Source organism: Phyllobates terribilis, unplaced genomic scaffold, assembly GCF_046119375.1.
Source record: "Phyllobates terribilis strain yellow unplaced genomic scaffold, ASM4611937v1 Scaffold_8__6_contigs__length_399053987, whole genome shotgun sequence".
Taxonomy (NCBI): domain Eukaryota; kingdom Metazoa; phylum Chordata; class Amphibia; order Anura; family Dendrobatidae; genus Phyllobates; species Phyllobates terribilis.
In genome coordinates, this window is record NW_027362768.1 from 244,536,717 (window position 1) to 244,542,999 (window position 6,283).

Consider the following 6,283-nt stretch of genomic DNA (forward strand, 5'->3'; position numbering starts at 1 on the left):
TTGCTAAGGGCACCTGAGCCAGTTTCACATTATACCATGTTTGATAAATCTCCCCCTTCATAACCTTATTACACTTTCTGTCCACCTACTTTTGGACCACCCTGTATAAATCCATGCAACCGGCATGGATTTATATAGTGTGACCGAAAGAATGTTTAAAAAAAAAAAAAAAAATCTATACTTGCCTTCCCATGACCCCCGGAGTCTTGGTTTTGGCTTTTATTCTAAGTCATGTGGCAAGGCCCGTTAGAGAGCAGATATTGACTTTTAGGATTGCTACTTCCTATATGTGGCACTAGAGTTCTAGTTCTCTTCCTCTCTCAAGAGACAATTTGCATAAGTTTATAATCAAAACTTTTTTATACTAGCAGAAAAAAAGTCAAACACTGTTTCAAATCTGCAGCAAAAGCACAATAATCAGAACATTGTTAATGCATATTGTAGTGCACACTCCTGCAGAAAACACGTGGATGGAAAGTAGATAAATACAGCATTTTCGCAACATGTGAACACTGCTTTAGTGCAACTTACTGTTAATTTAAATCCATGATCATTCTGTGTCTAGGAATCTATTGGGACCTCTTTCTCAATGATTAACACTCTTTATGTAAAAGTATGTACCGTATTTTTCAGACTAGAAGACGCACCGGACCATAAGAGGCACCTAGGTTTTTGAGGAGGGGAAAAAAATGAAGCAAAAAATGTGGTCATGACGCACTGTTATGGGGGGAGGATCTGCTGTTGACGCTGTTATAGGGGTAATGTCCCCCCAATTCTGTACTAATATCCTCCAACCTGGTGTGTATGGCCCCCCATCCTGCTATACCTGGTCCCCCATCCCCCATCCCCCATCTTGGTATACATGGTCCCCCATCCCCCATCTTGATATACATGGTCCCCCATCTTGGTATACATGGTCCCCCATCCCCCATTGTGGTATACATGGTCCCCCATCCCCAGTGTGGTATACATGGTCCCCCATCCCCATTGTGGTATACATGGTCCCCCATTCCCAAAAAATATATTCTACTCCTCTTCCCTCGCAGCGCTGCATCCTGTTCTGATGCCAGCAGCTGATTTCAGCGTGTAAGCAGCGCATGACATCACTGCCATGCGCCCCCACATGCCGAGGTCAGCTGTCAGAATATTCACTGCTCTCCACGCCCGGGACTATAGGAGTGGGGAGCACTATTAAAGAGAAGGAATATTCACTGCTTTCCACTCCCATAGTCATTTTGGAGGAAAAAAGTGCGTCTTATAGTCCAAAAATTACTGTTAAATGGAGTATTCTAAAAGAGAGATATCTGTATCCGTGTGTGTCCTACTTGTGGCAACCGTGTGCCACATCAGGATCAGACGTACCGGCGCCTGGGAATCAGTGCTATAGTTAGCGCTGTTCCCAAGCGCTGGGTGCTGAACACTGCCCTCATCATGGTTTCCTGCCAGCGCTGAGATCAGCACCAGCAGGGACAATGATGAGGGTAGTAGTCTGCTCCCTCAGTGTCCTTGTGTAAAAATAAGAATAAAATATTAAAATCCATATACTCACCTGTCCGGAGATGTCCCCCTCTGTAATCCTCTGATCACTGGTGCTGAGGAGCCGGGGGGAATGAGCCGCTCCAGCGAGCTGGCCCCGGAAAGGAGCTCAGGAGCGGTGTCCTGTCACTCACTGAGCGCAGTTCTGAATCGGCTCATTTTCCCCAGCTCCTCGGCATCCGCTTTCAGAGGATTACAGCAGGGTACATCTCTGGATAGGTAAGTATAAGAATTTTATTTTATTCTTATTTTTACACAGGGACACTGCTGGAGCAGACTACTGCCACCTTCATCATTGTCCCTGCTGGTGCTGATCGAAGCGCCGGCAGGGAACCATGATGAGGGCAGCGTTCAGCACTGGCGCTTGGGAACAGCGCTAACTGTACACTGATTCCCAGGCACCGGTATGTGTCACATGGATGTCATCCGTGTGGGATGTTTTGCGGACCGTGCATCCGCAAAAAACAGACATGTCAGCTTGTGGAGCTCACGGACTCACCGACCGTGGAAACACACTGACATGTGCCATGTCTCCAGTACGTGTGGAAACTTGTCACCACTAGTACTGGAAACACGGACTTGTGAAAGAGCCCTAAGACACCATCCTTGATTCAAATGTGGCAACAGAGGACAGCACTGATCCTGGTCTCCATTTTCTGACAGTTTGAAAATACGGTATATAGCTGTCAGTTATAGGGTAGAGGCCGCTTACTGTACAAAGGCACAGAAGAGCTGTGTTTACATTACTAGATTACAAGCAATTATAAATCTGTTCCTACAAAATTATAAATCAATCTGTTAAAGGAAACCTGTCAGCAGGATGTAGACCTATAAACTAAAGGCATGGCCATAATGTTGTTCCTATCTTCAAAAAGGGGAAGAAGGTGGACCCAGGGAACTATAGGCCGGTGAGTCTGACTTCTATACCAGGAAAGATCTTTGAACAAATTATTAAACAACATGTATGTAAGTACATGGATAAGAATGAAGTGATTAACCAGAGTCAGCATGGGTTTGTAACTAACAAGTCATGTCAGACTAACTTAATTTCCTTCTATGACAGAATCACTGACTGGGTGGATCAGGGAAATGCTGTAGATATAGTATATCTTGACTTCAGCAAAGCATTTGACAAAGTATCTCACACCATCCTTATTGAAAAAATGACCAAGTATGCAATGGACCAGGCAACTGTTAGGTGGATTCATAACTGGCTTAGTGATCGGACTCAAAGGGTGGTTGTAAATGGCTTCACATCCAGCTGGCTGAATGTCTCAAGTGGGGTACCACAGGGCTCCGTCCTGGGACCTGTATTGTTCAACATCTTTATCAATGATTTAGATGAAGGAATTGAGGGTAAACTGATTAAATTTGCTGATGACACAAAGCTAGGAGGGATAGCTAATACTAGAGAAGAGAGAGAGAGGATTCAAACAGACCTAAATAAACTGGAGCAGTGGGCAGCAACCAACAGAATGGTTTTTAACAGGGAAAAATGCAAAGTACTACATCTGGGCAATAAAAATGAAAAAAGCATATACAGAATGGGAGGAATAGAGCTAAGCAACAGTACATGTGAAAAAGACTTAGGTATACTAATAGATCATAGACTGAACATGAGTCAACAGTGTGATGCAGCAGCAAAAAAGGCAAATACAATTCTGGGATGTATTAACAGAAGCATACAGTCTAGATCACGTGAAGTCATTATCGGTCTTTACTCCTCTTTGGTCAGACCTCATCTGGAATACTGTGTACAGTTTTGGGCACCACATTTTAAAAAAGACATAGACAAACTGGAGCAAGTTCAGAGAAGAGCGACCAGAATGGTGACTGGTCTGCAAACCATGTCCTATGAGGAACGGTTGCAGGATTTGGGAATGTTTAGCTTGCAAAAAAGAAGACTAAGAGGAGACTTAATAACTGTCTACAAATATGTCAAGGGCTGTCACATTGTAGAAGGATCATCTTTATTCTCATTTACACAAGGAAAGACTAGAAGCAATGGGATGAACCTAAATGGGAGGAGACACAGATTAGATATTAGAAAAAACTTTTTGACAGTTAGGGTGATTAATGAGTGGAACAGGCTGCCACGAGAGGTGGTGAGTTCCCCTTCAATGGACGTCTTCAAACAGAGGCTGGACAGACATCTGTCTGAGATGATCTAGTGAATCCTGCTTTGAGCAGGGGGTTGGACCAGATGACCCAGGAGGTCCCTTCCAACTCTACCATTCTATGATTCTATGATAATGGTGCTGATTCATCTGATACCTGTTGTGAAGGGATCCGCTCAGTGGTTGTTTACTACTTACCTTATGAAATTTTCAGAAAATGACATCTTGTGTGCTTCAGGGAGGGACGTGGGGGCAGGGTCTTCTCGAGACATGTTCTCATTAAGCTTTTCTTACTCTATAATGTGTTAGTTGCCATCAAGCAACATGCTGAACAGTAGAGGTTTCCATTATTATGAAATGAATGTCAAAAATGACGTTCTCTGCTGAACTTTACTGCACAAGTACAAATTTTAGATTTAGATGTTAAAAAATGTCATGTTTTTCAGTATGATAAAAGGTTATTCCAACAGTCTATACATTTGTACTTGCACAGTTATGATCTTAGCCACCCAACTTTGTAGGAAACTGCAGCAAAGCCCTGCAAAGTGGAAGTCTGGGGCGCCACTGCAGCTGAGCTAAATTAGGGTATGTGCACATGTTGAGTATTTGCTGCAGACATTTCTACATCAAAAACGTATTGTGTTTTTTTTTTTTTTTGTGTTTTTTCCTAGTCATTAGAATTGGTGAAAAACTCTGAAAGAATTGACATGCAGATGTGCAATTGCTTCAAATCTGCAAGGAAAAAATAAGCATTAATGTGTATTAGGTTTCAGAAAATTAATTCACTTTGCTGGTTTTGTAAACACTGTTTTTACAGCTCTGCTGTATTGTAACAATATTGCAACCCTGTCTGCCTGTGAGATGGAGGTGGAGAGGAACCTGCAGATGTGTCAGTTATAACCACCCACAGCTCTGCTAAAATAGGATGAGGAAAGAAGAAAGGACAAAGGGGTGCAAATGGGTGAAACCTGGATGTGAAGGGGTTAAAAGAAACTGGTTTGGCTCACCTTACTAGGTTGTGTACCCTTGCACAACCTCGGGCCACACAAGAGGGAGATGCTGACACAGCTCGCACGCCGCAGGAGGGCTGTAGACCGGCAGTCACGTGTCCCAGCGTCAACACAGGTCCTGGAGCGATCGCATGCCGCTGGCAGCTCACACACCACTGGAGGGTTGGATTCCAGCGGCCATGTGACTAAGCATCAGCAAGGTCCTGGAGAGAAAACGGGTAAAGGCAAGGTCCTAGAAAATCTCCAAACAATAGGCTGCTCCACTGCAACCCTCAAAGAGGGAAGTAGGCAACAAGGAAAAAGAAAAGGCGGTTTGGAAGGAGCGCCAAATAGCTAGGATGAAGCAAATAAGTGGGATTCATTTTTTTTATTTATTAATCACAACGCGTTTTGGTGGAAAAAAACGCCTTCATCAGGTGATAAGGGAAATTACAGAGGCACAGTATTATATAGCTGAAGACAATTACAAGGGGAGGGGGAATAAAATTAACCCCTGAAGACAATTACAAGGGGAGGGGTAATAAAATTAATTCCAAAGGGTCCAAGGCAAATACAGAGAAAAGGAGATAAAATTAACCCACGGGGGTCCAAAATCCTAACAATATGTGAATTGTAACAAACCACAATGACAAAATTGTAAAACCAAAACTAAAAAATACAATAAAAATCTAATTTACCACCACATGTTCTAACGTTAAATTCAATCCCTCCGGGGCAAGAGTGCCCAATTTAAAAACCCAATAACTTTCCCTAGTTATTAAGCGACTCAACCTATCCTGTGATGTGTCCTCAATATGATCTATAATGGTTAATTTTAGAACTTTTGGATCCCTCTGGTGCACATTCAAGAAATGTTTTGAAATGCTATGCAATAAAAATCCATTGCGAATGTTCTGCCTGTGTTTGTTTAATCTAGCATGCATAGTTTGAATGGTGCGGCCTACATATTGTAGACCGCACGGACATTCAAGTAGATGCATTACATAGGATGATTGACACCTTACTTTCTGATGAATGGGAAAACTTTCCCCTGTTTTCTGGGAAATAAAAGTGGAAGCACCATGCTTGATAGAGGTACAGCAGAGACATTTAGGTGTGTTGCAGCGGAAACAACCCCTCTTAAGGGAAGATAATAAACCTTTTGAATAGCTGGATGAGATGGAGGTGTTGCTAGGGGCAACCAAGTTACGTAGATTTTTACTAGTTTTAAAAGTGATAGATGTTTTTTCTTGTAACTGATCTGCTAAGACTGGGTCATCCTTAAGAATGAACCAGTATTTTTTAAGCAATCTTAGTAGAGTCAAACGAGAATAACCAAAGGTGGTGATAAGGTTAAAATTAGTCAATTCTGATCTACCAGAACTCTCAGCAGAGTGACTTGAGGATTTATTTAGACAGGCCTCTTGAATAAGGGATCTAGTCTTCAAAAAAGCATCTTTTAATAATCTTTTAGGATAGCCCTTAGAGAGAAACCTCTTTTTAAGGATTCTTGACTCGTGTATGAAATTCAAATCAGAGGTACAATTTTTTTCTTACCCTCCAATACTGGCCATGGGGGATGTTGGTAAATATGATGAGGCACCTAGTGAACAAGGGAACAAAATACTAGCAGTATATACC

At 42.5% G+C, this 6,283-nt stretch overlaps 1 long non-coding RNA gene across 2 annotated transcripts in view; it reads right to left on the bottom strand.

Moving 5' to 3' along the window:
- The window catches only part of LOC141157168 (uncharacterized), a 28,922-nt gene extending 24,082 nt beyond the window's left edge, over positions 1 to 4,840 (bottom strand). For both annotated transcript variants that reach the window (XR_012247751.1, XR_012247752.1), the window contains exon 1: positions 4,661 to 4,840. This is a non-coding gene — a long non-coding RNA (uncharacterized lncRNA). The remainder of the gene's footprint in view (positions 1 to 4,660) is intronic.
- Positions 4,841 to 6,283: the final 1,443 nt, after the last annotated feature.